This window comes from Ambystoma mexicanum, chromosome 3p (assembly GCF_040938575.1).
Source record: "Ambystoma mexicanum isolate Mex_15411 chromosome 3p, UKY_AmexF1_1, whole genome shotgun sequence".
NCBI classification, from domain to species: Eukaryota; Metazoa; Chordata; class Amphibia; order Caudata; family Ambystomatidae; genus Ambystoma; species Ambystoma mexicanum.
This window is the reverse complement of record NC_090925.1, coordinates 15,288,075-15,312,187: the sequence shown is the minus strand read 5'-3', so window position 1 is coordinate 15,312,187 and position 24,113 is coordinate 15,288,075. Positions and strand designations below refer to the sequence as shown.

Below are 24,113 nucleotides of genomic sequence, written 5' to 3'. Positions count from 1 at the left end.
TCTCATCTGCATCGCATTTCTCCCTTCCTCTTCTTTCTCTCTGCTCTTGATCTCCTTCAAGTCCTTCCATTCCTTGACGCTTTCTTCACAATTCCTGCATGCACCTCGTCATCATTGACTTTTCTCCTGTCCATCCATACTTGTGCTCATTAGGGGATTGGGGGCAATGAGGGTTGGACTGGGGCCACATGGGACCTACGTGCAGTGGGCACATTTGGTTGGGTGCTGGTCAATGTACTCCCTTCTGGTCTTGGTGTATCGCATAGGGTTTTCTTGAATTGTTGACCCACAGGCCAAGGCTTTAAAGGAACCTTTTGGAGCCATACAGCTATGTTATGTTGGCCGCCTGATCCTACCATTGTTATCTCTGGTTTTAGTACATATCGCCTGCCTCGAACTGCTGCCTCCCATGTCACACAAGCTCTCCTGTAGTTTGAAATCTTAGAAACATCACACTCATCTGCGCGGTCTATTCCATGGACTATGTTCACAGCGGTTCTCGCTTCTGTATTATGCTTGCGGATCACAATCCCAGTCTGTGGTGTCTAGTGCTCGAGTACCTCATCCTAACAACGATGGTGGTATGGATGCCCTGATTTATGAGGCTGGAGGGCCCTGGGGAGGAGAGGTGGGTGTGCTGCATTGAAGGGTTAACATCACAGAGTGGGAGGCTATTGCTGGACCTCACCCCACCTAACAGTCTCAGAAAACTGACTTTGCTACAGTACACAGGTAATAAGATAGTGGACCCTCTCAAACCGGGTACAGAATTAGGGCCACTAGGTTTGGTGGCTCTTAAAGAACCTGAACTTTACAATTGTCAGGGCGAAGTTCCTTTTGGCTAGAACATAGTAACAAGTGGCTCGACCCCTAGCAAGCTTCCCTCAATGCTATTTCCAGGATTGTTCAACAGCAAGCACAATGTAAGTGCAGAAAGACAATAACGTCTGTAAAATTTGCCAAAGTGTCAATCACATCATCAAATACTTGTCTGAAGCTGGGATGGAGCGGGAAGTCCTCACCCCAAAGAGAAGTCCTACAGTGCAGACAGGAGCACATGGGTCCTTCATTGACTGCCAGCAACATTAGAAATGTTCTCTTTGGTTGACGAGTTTGCATAAGGATAGAAATACTGTGCAGTGATCACAGTGAGCATTGGGAGATCATGATGCCCACAGTGTGATAGCCCTCCCTCTAAAAAGAAATTCAAAAACCAGTGCAGTCTGCTTCAGAACCTGAAGGCCTGGCATGTGTTGCAGGGGACTAGCTATGTCTAGCTACAACCATAGTGCTTACAGAAGGCTCATTCACACTCTGGGGTACAGTCCTAAGTCTTGGATCTCTCTGCCCACCTGCAGCCGGATCTGGCCATCTGGACTGCTTGGAATGGCCAGTTCGGCGTCACGCGGCTCATAACATGGCCTAGATCTAGTTCCATATTCATTAAAACATCACAATGGACTCTTTTGTATTTTACCGGTGTGGTGTTTGGTGCAGGGGGCCAAATGTTACCAGCACACCTGCTGCGGTCGTTACAGAACCCAGAGGTGTTATTCACCCAGCATGAACTGTATTCCAGCTTGGATCGCCCTACCAGCCTGCTTGGCTCGTTTGAACGGCCGGTGCAGAACCACCCGACTTGTCAAGCTTTTAACAGTGCTTATGTTAATACAGATATCAGGCCACTGTTGTAAAGTAAGTTCCAGGAGGCAGCAGGCAAGTTCATTCAAGTTCCTTTTATTAAGATGTTACAAGTAAGTAGTCAAGAGGGGACCCACTGGCACCCACCGCCCAGGATAGCCCTGGCCAACTGCCTGAGCTGGAACACAGTTCACATACAAACATTCCAGGCCCTCATCAACGTTCTCACGGTGGCATCACTCCCTCGTGCATAAAAGGGATCAAGACATGACACACCTCCCTTCTTCCATAAAACAAAAATATATATTGGATACATGCAGAGGTAGGCTGCCAGTACCTAAATCCAACCACCACCACCACCAGCCTGCCCGAATAACATCACAGCGCCAACAACCAACCCAAGTAAAACAAACACCTCCTGCCTAGGACTGCCACTCCTGGACCTTGTTTCGGCCACGACCAAGCACAACCCGGCTACATCCAATGGGCTACAAACACCACAATCTCAACCAACTAAACAGAAACAAAACTCCTCCTACAAGGGTCCACCACCCCCAGATCTCGCGACTGCCACTCTCAAGCACTAAACCAAAATCAAGAGTACACACACCCCGACATCGGGCCTTACCACACAGGAAGCAGAACAAAGTCACCAAAAGACCTGCCTGGTGCAATAGACATTCACCCGAACTCCATGCAGAGAAAAAACAAACAAACAACTCCCCATCCCAAACCACTGGCCAGGCAGGTGGCACCTTCTCCACGGAACAAGAACCTACGTACACCTATATGATACCACTACCAGCCCCCCCTCCCCCGCAGGCTGCAGCTGCAATCCTGAGCAGGGAACTCCTAGGTCATCCCCAAGGGGAGAACACTGACCCACATTCTGCCTGCGTGATAGGCCAAAGCATTCAGGAGGGTTCCAGTTCGTAGCAGTTTGCTCTATTGTATCACCACTCCCCATTCCACTCTGGCTAATCAAGAGGCCAGACAAGGGCTGCACACAGAACTAACCTAGATAAGAAAAGAAAATGAAAAACGCTCAAAGCATTTCGGTCGAAATAGCCATCACCAGGAACACAACAAAAATAGGCTCAAATCCTACTTCTAGTCCAAAAACAACCAATCAGCATAAAATCCCAATAACCCAGTGCACCCTTTCAAAAGCGAAACACCCATATCTGCCCTGCTCATGGCATAGTCCCAGAGGGAGACTGATCACGCAGTTTGAGCTCCAGCTGTTTCACCAATAGACTGGGTTGGCGAATCTTAAGGACTGGCATCTGTCTAACATCTGGAAATGCGAGAACATGAACACAATCTGTGGAAGAGACACACGTGGACAAACATACACACTTCTGGCTTTGCAGGGCTTCCATCGGTCTGGTCTGTACAATGCTTTCAAGGGAGCGGGATCCGACGGAAGAGGGGTCGTGATGGACCCAGGCTATGAGGACAAATGAGTTCTGATCTCCACTCTGCTAATTCAGAAGCTCTGCTGTGGGTGCCGAGCAATGCTTCCGGAATGTACTTGTGTTCCCGCCGCTAGCCATTGACTAGTGAGAACGGACTCTCGGCGAGTAAGAAATGGTGTGCTGTGTATGTAATGATATGTTATTTATATAGCGCCTTTATCCAAAGCGTCGAATTGAGTTGGCAAGTGACTTTTCATGGCTGGCTTGTAGCTTGCAACTATCGATTTGTACCCGATTGTCCCATGTTTGACCCAATCCACCCAGACATTATAAAATGCAGTTTAGAACTGGGGTCCATTCACAAGGAGACAGCTGTTGTGAAAACGGGCTCCCCTTTGCTCCCTGTGCAGCGGGCAGCACTGTGTATAGCACTAAGGAGGACCACGCCCACCGGGATACAGGTATTGCATTGCTGGGTTTACTGGTCTTCCCCTGCAAAGTAAATGGTTTTAACTGGTCATTCTGATCTGAAGTCTGGCTGCCTGCACTTGGTCTGAAGTTGGTCGGCCCCATTGGGTAATAAAGGCTGCACATGCTGACTGTGCTGGGGGGACCCCATTGTAAACCCTGGTGGTATGCACAGGCTTGGCTATTCTTCCTAGCCATTGGTAAACACTGCTGTATGTACAGGCTCGGCCATTCATCCTAGCCATTGGTAAACACTGGTGTATGCACTGACCACCAGGATACACTGAATGCAGACAAATTTCCAGACCCTCAGGGCTGGCTCCATGAGGAAATGGCAGAAATCTCTGCAACACGCTCTCTGCCAAGCCGATCCGACTGGTTATTTGCACAGATGTGTTTAATCTTGACCCTTTGCTGGCCAGATTTTCTCCACACACCGTGCAACCTTAGCAGACACATCCTCTGTTGCTTTCTGCAAGACATCTAATTGGCCTTCAAGGCGCTGCAGCATGGCCAAAATGGCAGCGCTTGGGCCATCCTCCATGGAAGGTTTCCGATCATGCTCCGTTGGAAGTTCCTCGCGCTGCTCGGCTGCTACAGGAGTCACTCTTTCACTAACACTTGAGCATTGGGTCTCTTCCTGTTCATCCACTTTGTGGCAGCGGTCCTTCGTGCCAGACACTGGTGGCTTTCTGACCACTTCACCAGCCGCTGGGTCGGCAGAGGCTTGGCTGGGGGACTTACTCTGGCCAGTTGTTGCAGAGGAAAGGTTGCTGATAGGACAACCTGGCGGCGCTTCCTGTAGCGACTCGGTGGAACATTGTGCCTTTCTTTTTCTACTTGTAGCGCTTACTGTGCTTCTTCTGGTTTCGACGTTCATGTCTCAGGCCTGCACAGGGGTAGGGGGGGTTTGGGGGGGGGGGAGAAAAAGAGAAGAGAACTTCGTCACTTAAACCAATCTGAAGCATGGCATTTCACCAAATGGGTCCATCTTGTCTAACTCGTCATTTACATTTGGTAAAAACAATGATTAACTTTAGGGCCTCGCTCCATGATTATCCCTCTTAGAGAACCTCAGAAGTCTTTCTTTACACTTCTCTTAGTCCCATGGTTCTAGCAGATGCTTTTTTGAACCAGCCCATGTGATGAACAACTAACTGGTGCTGGATAAGCTTCCATGGACGTCTGCAAGCTTCCGCTCAGAGACCAACACCATCTCAATGGAAGACCAGGCAGCATCCAGTGAGTGCTCGCCCAAAGACAAGGTAAAGCGACGTGGAGGCCTGTGCTCTGGATGTAGGCTCTATATGCACTGATCACACCGGTCTTCCACATCCTTTTCTGCAAGAATCAGACCGCTGCGCGGCTCCTGCCAGACTCTGAAAGCAATCAGACATCCATGGGACGGATCACTTTACGGCTGCACTAATCACTCAAATGCATGCCGAGCACACGCTAGCTGCCGCTCTCCAGCCACGAAGAGATTCACCTATGCATTCCGATCTGGCTAGTTACTAAAGCGGCTTAATTTCAATGTGGACTAATGTTCCACCACATACAGGGTCAATACCAGACTGTGACGTGCACAGATTGAACTTGAATCATTGACAGAATGATGTCCATTCAGGAGAACCTCTAACAAGCCTTAGACCTCCACTCTCAATTAAAGATTTGAACTGTGCAGAGCCCTCCGCCATAGCATGGCAGCACACTCACTTAACAGGCTTTTTTCCATAAGCCTTTTGTCGTCCTGATGGTTGCCTGAACAAGACAGGCTCATTCAGAAGCACACTACGGCCGAAACACACCTCTGTAACCACTTTACCCTTTGTGTCATTTACTCACACTGTCTCATTACATTTTGTTGTCTCATTCTCTTGTTTTGAAATTGCACGAATTGTCATAACCTGTTTTCTACAGCAGTAGGTGTTCATTCATTTAATGTCAATATGTACTAACACATTCAAACTAATCTTCTCGAATATGTCTTTTATACAAGCAACATGTACTTTGTCCATGTCCAGCCAGCAATACTATGTTCTGTGTATTAAGTGTGCCATTAGACCAATAGGTCTCCTTTTGAACATAAAACATTTGTTGAAGAAAAAGATATGCCTACTACGATACATTAATGAGCCCATGGGGATTTTCAATTAGGCAAAACTGGCCCTTTTCATTTTGTTACTTACTGTAGAGCCCTCTGGGCAGAACACAGTCTCAACCAGGAGCTCTTCTAAATTTTACTGCATACCACAACAGAAATGTGGCAAGATGGGGCAAATAAGATATTAGAGCGCTTGCTGGGAGGTGTAGGGCACGATGGGGGAGCCCAAAGAACACCGCACCCAGCACCCATGCCTCTGCCCTAACCCAGAATCACCCCTTCCTGTTTCAAAGACTGCGCCTCTGCAGGGTGTCTGGGAAAAGGAATGGAGAGGGAACCTACGTTCCCCCTTGAAGTTCCTGCTTGATGGATAGCGGGCCACTTTCATGTGGGTGGGGAGGAGGGCGGTGACTGGGAGCCCTTTTCTACTCTCAATGGGAGCAACCCGCCACATTATACATGTCTTGAACATTTGAGCTACACCGATGGCTTGGAGAACACAGTATGTCATGGCTGCTTCCCACGTGCTTCTTATTTCCTTTTCATCATCACATAACTTTACTCGGCGTAAGCCATAAAAGTTTGCACAAAAAAAAGAACACATCAAAATAAACTCAGATGCAAATGCGAACACCCCAAGTGAATGTCCCAATACAGGAAATAACCTCAAGGTATCGTAGAAGGAGCAGACACCCCGATCCAGAATGGGCGAAGAGCGGTGGGTCATGGTGTGGTGTCAACAGGCTGTGGGCCTGGGATTCTGATGGTAAAGGCCTCTGGTGGGGCTCTGCTCCCCATCGGGACAGTATAGGTCACTGTAGCGGGGCCCACATAGCTTGGGGCCAAGCTCAAATAAGGAGTTCAACCAGGGGCGACAGCTGTGTCCGGCCAGTATCACTGAATTCATTCTAACAGGAGTCCTGTTCTCCTGGTCCCTGCCCTGACTCTTGGTACTGCTAGGATGTGGCCCCTTGTGATGGGTTGGCACCCACTCAGCACCCGGGTCCAAGGAATACATTTATTTAGGAGGGCAGCCTAGGGGAGTGCTCGCATTCCGAGGGGCCTGTGGCTGGGGAAGCGGCGAGTAGAGCCTGTGGCTGGGGAAGCAGCGAGCAGGGCCTGTGGCTGGGGAAGCGGCGAGCGGGGAAGCTGCGAGTGGGGCCTGTGGAAGCTGTGAGTGGGGCCTGTGGCTGGGGAAGCTGCGAGTGGAGCCCGTGGCTGGGGGAAGCTGCGAGTGGAGCCCGTGGCTGGGGGGGAAGCTGCAAGTGGGGCCCGTGGCTGGGGGGGAAGCTGCAAGTGGGGCCCGTGGCTGGGGGGGAAGCTGCAAGTGGGGCCCGTGGCTGTAGGAAGCTGCGAGTTGGGCCTGTGGCTGGGAAAGCGGTGAGTGGGGCCTGTGGCTGTGGGGGAAGCTGCGAGTGGGGCCTGTGGCTGTGGGGGAAGCTGCGAGTGGGGCCTGTGGCTGGGGGGGGGAGCTGCGAGTGGTGCCTGCGGCTGGGGGGGGGAGCTGCGAGTGGGGCTTGTGGCTGGGTGGGAAGCTGCGAGTGGGGCCTGCGGCTGGGTGGGAAGCTGCGAGTGGGGCCTGCGGCTGGGGGGAAAGCTGCGAGTGGGGCCTGCGGCTGGGGGGGGAAGCTGCGAGTGGAGCCTGCGGCTGGGGGGGAAGCTGCGAGTGGGGCCTGCAGCTGGGGGGGAAGCTGTGAGTGGGGGCTGGGGGGAAGCTGCGAGTGGGGGCTGGGGGGAAGCTGCGAGTGGGGCCTGTGGCTGGGGGGGAAGCTGCGAGTGGGCCTGTGGCTGGGGGGGGAAGATGCGAGTGGGCCTGTGGCTGGGGGGGAAGCTGCGAGTGGGCCTGTGGCTGGGGGGGGAAGCTGCGAGTGGGTCCTGTGGCTGGGGGAAGCTGCGATTGGGGCCTGCGGCTGGGGGGGAAGCTGCGAGTGGGGCCTGCGGCTGGGGGGGAAGCTGCGAGTGGGGCCTGTGGCTGGGGGGGAAGCTGCGAGTGGGGCCTGTGGCTGGGGGGGAAGCTGCAAGTGGGGCCTGTGGCTGGGGGGGAAGCTGCAAGTGGGGCCTGTGGCTGGGGGGAAGCTGCAAGTGGGGTATGTGGCTCGGGGAAGCTGCAAGTCGGGCCTGTGGCCGGGGGGAAGCTGCAAGTCGGGCCTGTGGCCGGGGGGAAGCTGCGAGTGGGGCCTGTGGCCGGGGGGAAGCTGCAAGTGGGGCCTGTGGCTGGGGGAAGCTGCAAGTGGGGCCCGTGGTTGGGGGGAAGCTGCAAGTGGGGCCCGTGGCTGGGGGGGAAGCTGCAAGTGGGGGCCGTGGCTGGGGGGGAAGCTGCAAGTGGGGCCCGTGGCTGGGGGGGGGCTGCAAATGGGGCCCGTGGCTGGGGGGGATGCTGCAAGTGGTGCCCGTGGCTGGGGGGATGCTGCAAGTGGTGCCCGTGGCTGGGGGGGAGCTGCAAGTGGTGCCCGTGGCTGGGGGGGGGAAGCTGCGAGTGGGGCCTGGGGCTGGGGAAGCGGTGAGTGGGTCTGGGGCTGGGGGGGAAGCTGCAAGTGGGGCCCGTGGCTGGGGGGGGAAGCTGCAAGTGGGGCCCGTGGCTGGGGGGGGAAGCTGCAAGTGGGGCCCATGGCTGGGGGGAAGCTGCAAGTGGGGCCCGTGGCTGGGGGGGGGGCTGCAAATGGGGCCCGTGGCTGGGGGGGGGATGCTGCAAGTGGTGCCCGTGGCTGGGGGGGGATGCTGCAAGTGGGGCCCGTGGCTGGGGGAGGGAAGCTGCGAATGGGGCCTGGGGCTGGGGAAGCGGTGAGTGGGGCTGGGGCTGGGGGGGGGGAGCTGCAAGTGGGGCCTGGGGCTGGGGCTGGGGGGGGGGGAAGCTGCAAGTGGGGCCCATGGCTGGGGGGAAGCTGCAAGTGGGGCCCATGGCTGGGGGAAGCTGCAAGTGGGGCCCGTGGCTGGGGGGGGAAGCTGCAAGTGGGGCCCGTGGCTGGGGGGGGAAGCTGCAAGTGGGGCCCATTGCTGGGGGGGGAAGCTGCAAGTGGGGCCCATTGCTGGGGGGGATGCTGCAAGTGGGGCCCGTGGCTGGGGGGATGCTGCAAGTGGGGCCCGTGGCTGGGGGGGATGCTGAGAGTGGGGCCCGTGGCTGGGGGGGGATGCTGAGAGTGGGGCCCGTGGCTGGGGGGAGCTGCGAGTGGGGCCCGGGGCTGGGGGGGAAGCTGCGAGTGGGGCCCGGGGCTGGGGGGGGAAGCTGCAAGTGGGGCCTGTGGCTGGGGGGGGAAGCTGCAAGTGGGGCCTGTGGCTGGGGCTGGGGGAAGCGGTGAGTGGGCCTGGGGCAGGGGGGGGAAGCTGCAAGTGGGGCCCGTGGCTGGGGGGAAGCTGCAAGTGGGGGCTGGGGAAGCGGTGAGTGGGCCTGGGGGGGAAGCTGTGAGTGGGGCCTGGGGCTGGGGGGGAAGCTGCGAGTGGGGCCTGGGGAAGCGGTGAGTGGGCCTGGGGGGGAAGCTGCGAGTGGGCCCGTGGCCGGGGGGGAGCTGCGAGTGGGGCCTGTGGCTGGGGGGGGAAGCTGCAAGTGGGGCCCGTGGCTGGGGGGGAAGCTGCAAGTGGGGCCCGTGGCTGGGGGGAGGGAAGCTGCAAGTGGGGCCCGTGGCTGGGGGGGGGAAGCAGCAAGTGGGGCCCGTGGCTGGGGGGGGATGCTGCAAGTGGGGCCCGTGGCTGGGGGGGGAAGCTGCGAGTGGGGCCCGTGGCTGGGGGGGGAAGCTGCGAGTGGGGCCTGTGGCTGGGGGAAGCTGCAAGTGGGGCCCGTGGCTGGGGGGGAAGCTGCAAGTGGGGCCTGTGGCTGGGGGAGAAGCTGCAAGTGGGGCCCGTGGCTGGGGGGGAAGCTGCGAGTGGAGCCTGGGGCTGGGGAAGCGGTGAGTGGGCCTGGGGCTGGGGGGGAAGCTGCGAGTGGGGCCTGGGGCTGGGGAAGCGGTGAGTGGGCCTGGGGGGAAGCTGCGAGTGGGGCCTGGGGCTGGGGAAGCGGTTGGTGGGCCTGGGGGGGAAGCTGCAAGTGGGGCCCGTGGCTGGGGGGGAAGCTGCGAGTGGGGCCTGTGGCTGGGGGGGAAGCTGCGAGTGGGGCCTGTGGCTGGGGGGGAAGCTGTGAGTGGGGCCCGTGGCTGGGGGGATGGTGCAAGTGGGGCCCGTGGCTGGGGGGGGAAGCTGCGAGTGGGGCCCGTGGCTGGGGGGGAAGCTGCGAGTGGGGCCCGTGGCTGAGGGGGAAGCTGCGAGTGGGGCCTGTGGCTGGGGGGGAAGCTGCGAGTGGGGCCCGTGGCTGGGGGGGAAGCTGCAAGTGGGGCCTGTGGCTGGGGGAGAAGCTGCAAGTGGGGCCTGTGGCTGGGGGGGAAGCTGCAAGTGGGGCCTGGGGCTGGGAAAGCGGTCAGTGGGCCTGGGGCTGGGGGGGGAAGCTGCGAATGGGGCCTGGGGCTGGGGAAGCGGTGAGTGGGCCTGGGGCTGGGGGGGAAGCTGCAAGTGGGGCCCGTGGCTGGGGGGGAAGATGCGAGTGGGGGCTGGGGAAGCGGTGAGTGGGCCTGGGGGGGAAGCTGTGAGTGGGGCCTGGGGCTGGGGGGGAAGCTGCGAGTGGGGCCTGGGGCTGGGGAAGCGGTGAGTGGGCCTGGGGGGGAAGCTGCGAGTGGGCCCGTGGCCGGGGGGAGCTGCGAGTGGGGCCTGTGGCTGGGGGGGAAGCTGCAAGTGGGGCCCGTGGCTGGGCGGGGGAAGCTGCAAGTGGGGCCCGTGGCTGGGGGGGAAGCTGCAAGTGGGGCCCGTGGCTGGGGGGAAGCTGCAAGTGGGGCCTGTGGCTGGGGGGAAGCTGCAAGTGGGGCCCGTGGCTGGGGGGGGGAAGCTGCAAGTGGGGCCCGTGGCTGGGGGGGGAAGCTGCAAGTGGGGCCCGTGGCTGGGGGGGGAAGCTGCAAGTGGGGCCCGGGGCTGGGGGGGGAAGCTGCGAGTGGGGACTGGGGCTGGGGAAGCGGTGAGTGGGCCCGGGGCTGGGGGGGAAGCTGCAAGTGGGGCCCGTGGCTGGGGGGGAAGCTGCGAGTGGGGGCTGGGGAAGCGGTGAGTGGGCCTGGGGGGAAGCTGCGAGTGGGGCCTGGGGCTGGGGGGGAAGCTGCGAGTGGGGCCTGGGGCTGGGGAAGCGGTGAGTTGGCCTGGGGGGGAAGCTGCGAGTGGGCCTGTGGCCGGGGGGGAAGCTGCGAGTGGGGCCTGTGGCTGGGGGGGAAGCTGCAAGTGGGGCCTGTGGCTGGGGGGGAAGCTGCAAGTGGGGCCTGTGGCTCGGGGAAGCTGCAAGTGGGGCCTGTGGCTCGGGGAAGCTGCAAGTGGGGCCTGTGGCCGGGGGGGAAGCTGCGAGTGGGGCCCGTGGCTGGGGGGGAAGCTGCAAGTGGGGCCCGTGGCTGGGGGGGGAAGCTGCAAGTGGGGCCCTGGCTGGGGGGGAAGCTGCAAGTGGGGCCCGTGGCTGGGGGGGGGCTGCAAATGGGGCCCGTGGCTGGGGGGGATGCTGCAAGTGGTGCCTGTGGCTGGGGGAGAAGCTGCAAGTGGGGCCTGTGGCTGGGGGGGGGGAAGCTGCGAGTGGGGCCTGTGGCTGGAGGAAGCTGCAAGTGGGGCCCGTGGCTGGGGGGGAAGCTGCAAGTGGGGCCCGTGGCTGGGGTAGAAGCTGCAAGTGGGGCCTGTGGCTGGGGTAGAAGCTGCAAGTGGGGCCTGGGGCTGGGGGGGGAAGCTGCGAATGGGGCCTGGGGCTGGGGAAGCGGTGAGTGGGCCCGTGGCTGGGGGGGAAGCTGCAAGTGGGGCCTGTGGCCGGGGGGAAGCTGCGAGTGGGGCCTGTGGCCGGGGGGAAGCTGCAAGTGGGGCCTGTGGCTGGGGGAAGCTGCAAGTGGGGCCCGTGGTTGGGGGGGAAGCTGCAAGTGGGGCCCGTGGCTGGGGGGGAAGCAGCAAGTGGGGCCGTGGCTGGGGGGAAGCTGCAAGTGGGGCCCGTGGCTGGGGGGGCTGCAAATGGGGCCCGTGGCTGGGGGGGATGCTGCAAGTGGTGCCCGTGGCTGGGGGGGAGCTGCAAGTGGGGCCTGGGGCTGGGGAAGCGGTGAGTAGGTCTGGGGCTGGGGAGGAAGCTGCAAGTGGGGCCCGTGGCTGGGGGGGAAGCTGCAAGTGGGGCCCGTGGCTGGGGGGGGAAGCTGCAAGTGGGGCCCGTGGCTGGGGGGATGCTGCAAGTGGGGCCCGTGGCTGGGGGGATGCTGCAAGTGGGGCCCGTGGCTGGGGGGGAAGCTGCAAGTGGGGGCCGTGGCTGGGGGGGAAGCTGCAAGTGGGGCCGTGGCTGGGGGGGGAAGCTGCAAGTGGGGCCCGTGGCTGGGGGGGCTGCAAATGGGGCCCGTGGCTGGGGGGGGATGCTGCAAGTGGTGCCCGTGGCTGGGGGGGAGCTGCAAGTGGGGCCCGTGGCTGGGGGAGGGAAGCTGCGAATGGGGGCTGGGGAAGCGGTGAGTGGGTCTGGGGCTGGGGGGGGAAGCTGCAAGTGGGGCCCCTGGCTGGGGGGGAAGCTGCAAGTGGGGCCCATGGCTGGGGGGGGGGGGGAAGCTGCAAGTGGGGCCCGTGGCTGGGGGGGAAGCTGAGAGTGGGGCCCGTGGCTGGGGGGGGAAGCTGAGAGTGGGGCCCGTGGCTGGGGGGGGAAGCTGCAAGTGGGGCCCGTGGCTGGGGGGAATGCTGCAAGTGGGGCCCGTGGCTGGGGGGGATGCTGCGAGTGGGGCCCGTGGCTGGGGGGGGGATGCTGCGAGTGGGGCCCGTGGCTGGGGGGAGCTGCGAGTGGGGCCCGGGGCTGGGGGGGAAGCAGCGAGTGGGGCCCGGGGCTGGGGGGGGAAGCTGCAAGTGGGGCCTGTGGCTGGGGGGGAAGCTGCAAGTGGGGCCTGTGGCTGGGGCTGGGGAAGCGGTGAGTGGGCTTGGGGCTGGGGGGGAAGCTGCAAGTGGGGCCCGTGGCTGGGGGGGAAGCTGCAAGTGGGGGCTGGGGAAGCGGTGAGTGGGCCTGGGGGGGAAGCTGTGAGTGGGGCCTGGGGCTGGGGAAGCGGTGAGTGGGCCTAGGGGGGAAGCTGCGAGTGGGCCCGTGGCCGGGGGGGAGCTGCGAGTGGGGCCTGTGGCTGGGGGGGGGAAGCTGCAAGTGGGGCCCGTGGCTGGGGGGGGAGCTGCAAGTGGGGCCCGTGGCTGGGGGGAGGGAAGCTGCAAGTGGGGCCCGTGGCTGGGGGGGGGAGCAGCAAGTGGGGCCCGTGGCTGGGGGGGAAGCTGCGAGTGGGGCCCGTGGCTGGGGGGGGAAGCTGCGAGTGGGGCCTGTGGCTGGGGGAAGCTGCAAGCGGGGCCCGTGGCTGGGGGGGAAGCTGCAAGTGGGGCCTGTGGCTGGGGGAGAAGCTGCAAGTGGGGCCCGTGGCTGGGGGGGAAGCTGCGAGTGGAGCCTGGGGCTGGGGAAGCGGTGAGTGGGCCTGGGGCTGGGGGGGAAGCTGCGAGTGGGGCCTGGGGCTGGGGAAGCGGTGAGTGGGCCTGGGGGGAAGCTGCGAGTGGGGCCTGGGGCTGGGGAAGCGGTTGGTGGGCCTAGGGCTGGGGGGGAAGCTGCAAGTGGGGCCCGTGGCTGGGGGGGAAGCTGCGAGTGGGGCCTGTGGCTGGGGGGGAAGCTGTGAGTGGGGCCCGTGGCTGGGGGGATGCTGCAAGTGGGGCCCGTGGCTGGGGGGGAAGCTGCGAGTGGGGCCCGTGGCTGGGGGGAAGCTGCAAGTGGGGCCCGTGGCTGGGGGGGAAGCTGCAAGTGGGGCCCGTGGCTGGGGGGGAAGCTGCGAGTGGGGCCCGTGGCTGGGGGAGAAGCTGCAAGTGGGGCCTGTGGCTGGGGGGGAAGCTGAAAGTGGGGCCTGGGGCTGGGGAAGCGGTCAGTGGGCCTGGGGCTGGGGGGGGAAGCTGCGAATGGGCCCTGGGGCTGGGGAAGCGGTGAGTGGGCCTGGGGCTGGGGGGGAAGCTGCAAGTGGGGCCCCTGGCTGGGGGGAAGATGCAAGTGGGGGCTGGGGAAGCGGTGAGTGGGCCTGGGGGGGAAGCTGTGAGTGGGGCCTGGCGCTGGGGGGAAAGCTGCGAGTGGGGCCTGGGGCTGGGGAAGCGGTGAGTGGGCCTGGGGGGGAAGCTGCGAGTGGGCCCGTGGCCGGGGGGAGCTGCGAGTGGGGCCTGTGGCTGGGGGGGAAGCTGCAAGTGGGGCCCGTGGCTGGGGGGGGGAGCTGCAAGTGGGGCCCGTGGCTGGGGGGGGGAAGCTGCAAGTGGGGCCCGTGGCTGGGGGGGGCTGCAAATGGGGCCCGTGGCTGGGGGGGGAAGCTGCAAGTGGGGCCCGTGGCTGGGGGGGAAGATGCGAGTGGGGGCTGGGAAAGCGGTGAGTGGGCCTGGGGGGGAAGCTGTGAGTGGGGCCTGGCGCTGGGGGGAAAGCTGCGAGTGGGGCCTGGGGCTGGAAGCGGTGAGTGGGCCTGGGGGGGAAGCTGCGAGTGGGCCCGTGGCCGGGGGGAGCTGCGAGTGGGGCCTGTGGCTGGGGGGGAAGCTGCAAGTGGGGCCCGTGGCTGGGGGGGAAGCTGCAAGTGGGGCCCGTGGCTGGGGGGGAAGCTGCAAGTGGGGCCCGTGGCTGGGGGGGGAGCTGCAAGTGGGGCCCGTGGCTGGGGGGGGGGAGCTGCAAGTGGGGCCCGTGGCTGGGGGGGGGAGCCGCGAGTGGGGCCCGTGGCTGGGGGAGAAGCCGCGAGTGGGGCCCGGGGCTGGGGGGGAAGCTGCGAGTGGGGACTGGGGCTGGGGGGGGAAGCTGCAAGTGGGGCCCGTGGCTGGGGGGGATGCTGCAAGTGGGGCCCGTGGCTGGGGGGATGCTGCAAGTGGGGCCCGTGGCTGGGGGGGGATGCTGCAAGTGGGGCCCGTGGCTGGGGGGGATGCTGCAAGTGGGGCCCGTGGCTGGGGGGGAAGCTGCGAGTGGGGCATGCGGCTGGGGGGAAGCTGCGAGTGGGGCCTGTGGCTGGGGGAAGCTGCAAGTGGGGCCCGTGGCTGGGGGGGAAGCTGCAAGTGGGGCCCGTGGCTGGGGGGAAGCTGCAAGTGGGGCCCGTGGCTGGGATTTTCTGTGTTTCTATGGTGGGGCAGGCGTCCTGGGCCTCAGAGAGTGAGTGCCGCAGGCTTCTGCTGACCCTCGCTCGGGTCTCCCGAGATCTGCGTTGAGAGTGCGCATCCGGTGTCCCACGAAGGCCCTGTATGCAGGGGGTGTGGCCACAGTATTTCTTTTTTGAATTAAAGTGCATATAGTTTAATATAAAACCTTTTACACTAATAATATGCAATCATTTAATTAATTTAAATAATAAAGCAGTTATTAATAAAAAAAACATCAATAAAACATATTCCCAATCATTCACGAGATAAGGCACATACATATCATGAGGAACATTAAAAGAGAGAACCATCAGTTCAGTAATAAGGAGACGGCGCACACACACATCAGTGTGGCATCATGCAGGCGGCACACACATCAGTGTGGCATCATGCAGGCGGCACACACACATCAGTGTGGCATCATGCAGGCGGCACACACACATCAGTGTGGTATCACACACATCAGTGTGGCATCATGCAGGCGGCACACACACATCAGTGTGGCAACATGCAGGCGGCACACACATCAGTGTGGCATCATGCAGGCGGCACACACATCAGTGTGGCATCATGCAGGCGGCACACACATCAGTGTGGCATCATGCAGGCGGCACACACACATCAGTGTGGCATCATGCAGGCGGCACACACATCAGTGTGGCATCATGCAGGCGGCTCACACACATCAGTGTGGCATCATGCAGGCGGCACACACATCAGTGTGGCATCATGCAGGCGGCTCACACACATCAGTGTGGCATCATGCAGGCGGCACACACATCAGTGTGGCATCATGCAGGCGGCACACACACATCAGTGTGGCAAAGGCGTCTGATGCCATTTTCCGCGGTGTGCTTTCCTGGGGAGATCCTTTCCAGGCGTGTAATGGAGCAGGCGGGTCTGCTGTTGCTGCCGCCCCCGCTCCCCCCCCCAGGCGCCCCCGGGGAATTGCTGTCCGAGTTTACACTGCATGCTGTGGGAAGATGCTGAGGCGGGGCAGCACAGACACAGTGCTCGCGCGCCACTGCCTTTCCTGGCCTGGCATCTAATGTGCCACCCCTGGGCACATGCAGAATGGGGCACACACTATGCCAGCGAGCAGCTGCACGCGGTGCAGTGCTGTGGGCTCCCCTGGCGGTGCAGGCAGGGGTCCCGTCTACACGCCTGTGACCCCCAGCAGGCCATGTAGCACCGATGGGCGATGGCAGAGGCTGCAGCCTGAGCTGAGGGCACAGAGCCAGCCCAGCTCACCTCCTGCTGCGGGAACTTGGGGATATATTCTCCCCATCCCCCATGCAGGCACAGACCCTTCAAGGGGGAACGCTCCCCCGTGCCCCCCACTTACCAGCTCCTCTCCTATTATATTTCTTATTTCCAGGGGCGGAGCTTCTCCGGGGAAGGGCCAGACAGGAAGTCACGGAGGCGGAAGCGGAAGCCTCGGCGAGTCACTTCCTGCCGTGGGTGTCAAAGGTCGGAGGAAAATGGCTGCTTTCCGGAAGTCGTGCAGGACGTACCAAAATACTTCACATTCTCGCCGTCATGCGACTACCCATACCCCCTAACTGCCACCCCCACTGCAGATTCACGAGTCTTTCACACTTATTCAGGCCCACACAGCAAAGCTTAATGTACACCACTACTGTCCACAGTGTTATGTGTGTGTAAGTGCATACTTGCCAACCCTACAGATTTCAGTGACAGATCCTATTGCTTTTTACAGGGGCAAGTCATTTATGTGACTTTAAGGCAGGCTGCAGGGCAAAGCATGCAACACATTAATTAGTCTGTCTATGTGGTGGGCGGGTAAGTGGTTACTTTGAGTGATGGGGTCAGACCAGTCCACTGACCCGACAGCTACATGACCCCTTAGGTGAACCACCAGTGGAGGCAAGTGGCAGAGCGTACCACCATCACACAGCATCTGCCTATCAGAATGAGGAGGGTATCAGTCTCCATGTTCATTTATTCATCTTGCACTGCAGGAATAAATATGCATGCCCTGGCTGCTGCTACAGAACAGTGCCAACATTGCCCCCCCAGCTCTGTGTGATTACCTTCTGTGAAGTTAGGTAATTGAATTCAGTGTTAACTTACCATCTAGAATTATACATTTTAAACATTTGAACATCTTTCCATGTTGTGCTGTTTGATGGGTTATGTATTTTACAATGCTCCAGTGGGGCCCACAATGTTTTGTATTTTCCTGTGATGTCATTGTTATGCAAACTATAATTTTTGAAACTTGAAAAATCCTACATCTTTTTGGTCACAGAATGTTGACAAATATGCAAGTGTATTGCCCCTATAAGACGGGCCAGGAGCTCCTGCATGCACGTGCCTCAAAATGGCTGCATACTCCAACAATGGAAGTCCTATGTCTGTCTCTCATTTCCGCCTGCAGCCTGCAGGCCCCGACTTTGTGATCACGGTCCTGCAAGTCCCTGCTGCTCTGGGCCCCCGTGGATCAGCCTGGCGCACTGGATCCACCCATGCCAACCTCCATCTAGGATGCTCCAGCATCCATGGTAACCCGAGCACCAAGGCCGTGTCATCACGGCCAACAAGGTCCCACCCTGCAACAACCATAAATCCCGGTGACCCCCAGCAATCAAACAGGATACTGGCCGCCCAGCACCTGTGAGGTCAGCCACATGCCCACTGCTGGCCACACGAAAATGGCGACAAGGAGGAAAGACCCCTTTGGTGTGGTCGCCCGCTCGCCCAAGGGGGAAGAGAGGTGACCGCATCCATCGCCGCAGAACTAGGGAGAGCACACCCAGCACCGTCAAACTTCACCACAGCCACGTCCCTCAGACAAGAGGGTGCTCGTGCGGCCGGGGTAGATCTTAAACCGCAGCCCCTGTGGCACCCACAGCCACTGAGGCATCTGCCGCCACGCCTTTGGCTTTGCTCCCTTCGGAGGGAGAAAGTGCCTAGCTCCGCAATGGGAGCTCTGTAACAATATAAAATGGAAGGTGACTGCCTGGCCCGCCCCCCTCCACGAGTGGCATGTTCCGATGGTAGAGAAGAAATGTTCCCTGAGAAGAAAGAAGACGCTGAGTGGCTTCTGCCACGGCGTGAAGAGTGAGCGATGCAGGCGGCGCTGCCTCAATGAATAGAAGTCCCACCAAGAGGAGAATGACGCTCGCTCGGTGGTGGAGCTGTCCAGAAAGTGAGTGCCGGCCTCATGATAACCTCCATGTAGGCACAGTGTTAGCCGTGCTCGTGGAGCCCTGGGCTGCCCATTGGTGAAATGTAAGATGTTGCAGTGCCGGAACTCAGGAGAACAAGCCCCACAGTGTATATATTGTTCCTGAGCCAGCTGGTGGTGAAAGTAATGAAGCTCCACGCGTCAGCGCAAGGAAAAGAAAATACATTGCCCTCGCCATATCCCAGGGCCATCGAGGGGAAGGGTGCAGTGCTCTAGTAAGAGGGTGCAAAAAAAATAAATATATATATCCTGCCTAAGGGGAAATGCTGTACTCTGAGCCGGAGCAATCGTAAATCAACAATGCAGCATATGCCTACAATCTCGCTGGGCCGGCAGCCCCCACATTGTTCCCAGACCGCTGGCGGTCATCAAATGAAGCACTGAAGACACTGGGCCCATCAGTGGTGAAGTGGAAAAAAAAAAGAACAGAAAGTGATGGAGGTGTGTATGTAACCTGCGCCTGCCCTACAAGAACTGGGATAAGGTAATGGGGAAGTTTAACTAACATTGGGTTGCAGCTCTCATGAGTGCTTGTGCGCCCTCCTATGGCAGTAATACTCCTGCCTGGGGGAGGGAAAGTACCCTCAGTGTCATGGCAACAACCCCAGCCTAAGAAGGGGTGATAAGGTGAACATTATGTGCCCGTGCATTGGAGCAGTGAGAACAGCGGTAGTAAATGGGAGAGGGCGTGGCCAGCAGTCATGCAGTGAAGCTGCTTTAGTTCAGGGCTTTCGTATGAACCTTCTATTAATGGGCTACAACACTGGTAAATGCGATTAAACTACCTTGAAACTGCTGTGGTCTAAAGCTGATTAAGTCGGGAGAGGTGTATCGGTGGCCAGACTCCGAGAAATTTGCTGGAGGAAAATGAGGGAGCCGGCGCCAGAACACATCCAAGACGGCCGCCGGGACGGAGGAGTTGCCACATAGGCTGACGCCTCCGGAAGCAGACCGAGCCGCAGTGAGACAGACGCTGCAGAGCTAGGCGGAGAAGGTGTGGCACTGTCCTTCCCGCTGCGCTTCACTTTGCTCCTGCTGAGAAGGCCATCACGGGTCAGGGGAGGAACCCTCCGTCTCATGATCCGTCACCGCTGGGACAGACGAGGCGATAGACAAGCGCTGGTGCCCGACTGGAGATCCAGCAACTCAAGGCGAAGGCGCGTGCCGGCTCCCCGCGCTGTGTCTGGGGAGTGGAGATGGAGACTAGAGTGACTCCGGAGGATCGGGGCTGCTCCTGGAGGTGTGCTGGGCTCCGGCCTCCCAGCCCTCCGCTCCGGTCGAGAGCGAACATTCGCGGGCGCTCCATTTAATGTCGAGCTCCCACTGACACCCAACAAGCTGCGACAGTGAAGACACCTGTCGCAGCAGTGAGAGGCCGGTAAGGAGGGGGGAGGACAGGGTACACGCGCCGGACATTGGAGACAGATTACAATCGGCGAAGAGAAAAAGTGCCCCCCCACCTTCTGCCTCATTGACTATACCAGCCCAATTCACGGGCTGAACATCAAGCAAGTAAAACTATTGAAGTGGGGTGGGGGATTGAGTCAAACCCATGCCCAGATAGGCTGCAATCAACAATCAATCTGCAATTCAGATTGCTGGTCACGCAGGAGGCAGCCTAAGTGAATGGACTACAACTGAGGCACGGAAAGTGCAAAGTGGGACAAAGTGAGCCATATTTATCCTAGACCTGGAAAGATAAGGAAAGGAGTAAATTTCGCCCAACCCAAAAGACTGGTAAAGAACCCCCACTTAACAACCACAATCCGATCAGAAACTGGAGCAACCCCTATATGCAAGAAAGGAAAGCGAGATCCTGTTACTGGAAGTTGCACCACTAAGCCAGCGCTATAAGGGCAAGACATCCATAGTGAGACCAACAACTCATTGCAGCACACCCTTGAGGTGCTGGGTTCGCGCAAGTCAAGGAAGCTAGATGTTAAAAACCGCACAGCATCATATAAGCTACACGGACACCTGAGGCTGGACGGTGGAATAACTCAAGCAGAAATTGCCGCCACCTACGGATCACCTCGTTAAGTGTAATTGACAGCAATAAGCGACAATATCGCTCAACCCCCAGTGTACGTGCCAAGCTCCCACAACCTGGAAAGCACGTTGCATGTAGGCTGCTCGCCAACCAGATACCTTGAAGGGTCCCGTCGCAGTGTATAGCCGATAACCCACACTGCAAGCAGGAGCAGAGAACACTTTGAAGCGGGGAACGAACAGAACAGAATGATGTGAACAGTGAAGGAATATATAACTGGCTCCAAAGTAGAGAACACAGCTGCATACACAGTCCTGCAAACCACAGATGCTGCCATTGAGGGTAGTAATAATAAAGTAAGATCCCACTCTGTGAAACCCCGCAGCACTACCCTTCATTAGACGCCACGACCCAGAAGCATTAAAAATCCAGGTCTCTGAAATGCACCCATGTGTCGATCCTGTCAGACCCCCTTCCCCCGGGACAAAAGAAACCTCTGTACCGTCACGACACCGGACCAACATGGGGAAGGACAAACCAAGGAAAACCTCCACACAAAGCAGTATAGAACAATACTCAACAACACCCATGTCCCACTCACCGGAGCGTCCAGCATCAATTGAATCTGACAACATGGAGGATGATATCTCCCTCAGGGACGTGATGAGTGCTATTGCCAGCTCCAGAACATCAATGGAGAAGAAAATGGACAGTATTGGTGCCGATGTGTCCCTACTGAGACACGGCCTACAAAAATTGACCTTGCGTACCGGAGAAGCCGAGGCCCGCATCTCAGAAGCAGAGGACAGCCTGCGGGGGGTCAACAGACGTATGTCCGGAATGATAGATCGCATCAAAATCCTGGAAGCAAGAATCGATGACAATGAAGGGAGATCCAGGCGCAACAATATCTGCATACTTGGCCTCCCTGAAAAGACAGAAGGGGCAAGCATGGAGCTGTTCCTCGAGGAGTGGCTCACAGACATATTTGATGCAAAATCCTTCTCCATTTTCTTCTGAATTGAGCGGGCACATCGTATTCCAACCGGTAAAGTCATGCCAGGGGCGCCACCGTGCTCAGTCATTGCAAGATTCCTGAATTACAGGGACAGGGACACTGTACTACAGATGGCAAGATCAAAAGGGTCCATCACTTACAACAGATCGAAAATCGCTTTCTTCCCTGACTTCACCAAGGAGGTGCAAAAAGCACATCAATCATTTGACCCGCTCAAAAAACGGCTGCAGGCACTAGGAACAAAATATGGCCTGATCTTTCCTGCCCAGCTCAAAATATTCCACAATGGAACCACAGTGCACTTCACAGACCTGAAAGAAGCGTGGAATTGGGCGGAGAGACGCATAGCAGGCGAATGGAGCGCTAAAAAGAGAACAGGGGGCGAACGTAATGAACTACACCCCGAGAGACCACCGGAGAACAGACCCCAGCAACAACAGGAGGGAATACTGCCACAATGAAATGAATAACAGCAACCTGATAACAATCAAAGCCGACACAATCACTGTAAGCTGAAAAGTAACAGAGCTTCTGCTCTAAACAGTAACACAAATCAAAAAGTATGCAATGGCTGGCGGCCGCACCAGAGCCGCCCCCCCTGATGAGGAAGAGACCACATAGTAGTTAACCAGTTTAGTTCGGATCCGTTTTTAAGTTATGAAGGGACGACAGATACTTCAGTTGGGGGCGAAGTGTGGGGAGGGGCGAGTTGGATATAAGTTCAGAAGATGGAAAAGCTCAATGGAATATCGAAGCATATGAAAAATAGAAACTAAACAAACACTAGCTGATGACTCCCGCCACAAGATGAGCGGGGGCGACACCACTATCCCAGGAAACCTTGATGACACCCAGAATCACGAGCACTGAAGGATAGCAAGACTCGAACACTAAAGCTTCTCACCTGGAACGTGAACGACTTAGGAAACAGCCTGAAAAGACGATTGGTACAACAGGTTTTGAATTGACATAATCCAGACATAGGGCCTCATTACACGGATGGCGCTAAGGGTTTACCGGCACCGGTAAGGGCACCGGTGCCGGTAATCCCTTAGCGCCATACTACGAGGTCCCTCAGCGGGTCCCGCCCTTAACGTGTGGTCCACACGTTAAGGACGGGACACGCTGAGGGACTTCAGGGCAAATAACGGTACCGCTAATAGCGGTACCGTTATTTGCTCCTTCCCCATTCCCATTGAGCCCTATGGCGGTAATTCCCCCCATTCACCAAGGCGAAATCGGTAAAATACCGGCGGCAACCATGGCGCTAATAGCGCCATGGTTACCGCCGTCTGTGTAATGAGGCCCATAGTCTTCCTAACAGAGACTCACTTAGCGGGCACAACCAATGCACTGTTCAACCGCTCCAACTATCGCACAGCAACACAAGCGGGCTTTACGATGGGAGCCAGAGGAGTACTGATACTTGTACACAAAAGATTGCCACTCACCCTCACAAAAACACAGGACACTGGGGGCAGATTCACATATGCCACAGGCACACTCTGGAATAAATCAATATACCTATTGGCGATCTACGCCCCACCTGCACTACAATCCATACTAATTGAGGATATAACACCTTTGTTGTCCGATGATGTCTCTGATATCCTGATCCTTGGAGGTGACTTTAACGATGTCATGAGTAATATACAGGATCGCACACATCTACGCAGCAGAGACCCCAATCGCCGAACCAATCCGGCCTCATTTGTGGAAGCATTTGGCATCAGAGATGTGTGGCGTGACCTGCATCCCGGAGAGCAACAATACTCATATCACTCTGGGGTACATGCATCATTATCACGCTTAGGGCCTCATTACACGGATGGCGCTAAGGGATTACCGGCACCGGTAAGGGCACCGGTGCCGGTAATCCCTTAGCGCCATACTACAAGGTCCCTCAGCGGGTCCCGTCCTTAACGTGGCCAGACCACAAGTTAAGGAAGGGACCCGCTGAGGGACTTCAGGGCAAATAACAGTACCGCTAAAAGCGGTACTGTTATTTGCTCCTTCCCCATTCCCATTGAGCCCTATGGGGGCTCAAATGGGAATGGGGAAGGGCCTTGGTGAATGGGGAATTACAGCCCCGCCAACCTTGGTTGGAATGGGGCAGTAATTCCCCCATTCACCAAGGCGGACTCGGTAAAATACCGGCGGCAACCATGGCGCTAATAGCGCCATGGTTACCGCCGTCCGAGGCCCACAGACTACTTCTTTGTACCAGCAGCAATAATACACACAGCAACACAAGCGGAATACCTCCCAAGAGGCATCTCGGATGACTCCCCTCTACTCATGTCGATAACTACATGTAAACCAACCCCCCCACCGACATGGAGATTGAACAATTATCATCTGGGCTCCCCTGAACTAGTAGAACGCCTACAAAATGCTAGCTCGACATATTTTGAACTAAATGAAGGATCGGTAGACTGTCCCATTACACTATGGGAAGCCTACAAACCGGTGCTACGAGGGGAAATCATTTTCTGGACTGCAGCACAAAAGAGAAAACATCTAGAATCAGTGGAGGAGGCAGAAGCGAATGTAAAACAAGCGGAGGCAACACACCTAATCCAAGACTGCGTTGACACAAACAGAGCCCTAATCCTGGCTCAGAAAAAAACTCCAAAACATTGCATTGGTCAACGCAAAACAAGCACACAGAGCAATGAAAGCCAGAATCTATGAAACGGGTGACAAGGCGGGGAAGATGCTTGCCTGGCTCGAACAGAGGGACGAGGGGCATAACCAAGTAAGAATGATCACATCCCACCAATCGGAACCATGCCTGACAGATGCAGAGATAGCTGAAGAGTTCGCTGGGTACTACGAGAAGTTATATAGAGCACCTGCGTCTCCCCCTGAGGGCTCTATGTTGGAGGAGATCTCCCTCCCCTCTCTAAATACCGAACAAATTGCTACCCTAGAAAAGGAAATCACGGAAGATGAAATCATAGCCGCTATGATGCAGCTCCAGTCTGGGAAAACACCCGGGCCGAATGGCTTTCCCATAGAAACATGGAAGAAGATAGGAGGTAACGAACTGGCCCCCCACCTGCTCAAAATGTACCAACAAGCCCGAATCACAGGCAGCCTGCCAGCAGACCTAAGAAAGGCCACAGTAATTGTAATACCCAAAGCAA

At 58.4% G+C, this 24,113-nt stretch overlaps 1 long non-coding RNA gene across 1 annotated transcript; it reads right to left on the bottom strand.

The window, feature by feature from the left end:
- Window positions 1–1,717: 1,717 nt before the first annotated feature.
- Window positions 1,718–16,213, bottom strand: LOC138580077 (uncharacterized). Its single transcript, XR_011304170.1, has 2 exons — window positions 16,091–16,213; window positions 1,718–4,416 (listed from the first exon to the last, which is right to left on the bottom strand). It is a non-coding gene; the product is annotated as an uncharacterized lncRNA (long non-coding RNA).
- Window positions 16,214–24,113: the final 7,900 nt, after the last annotated feature.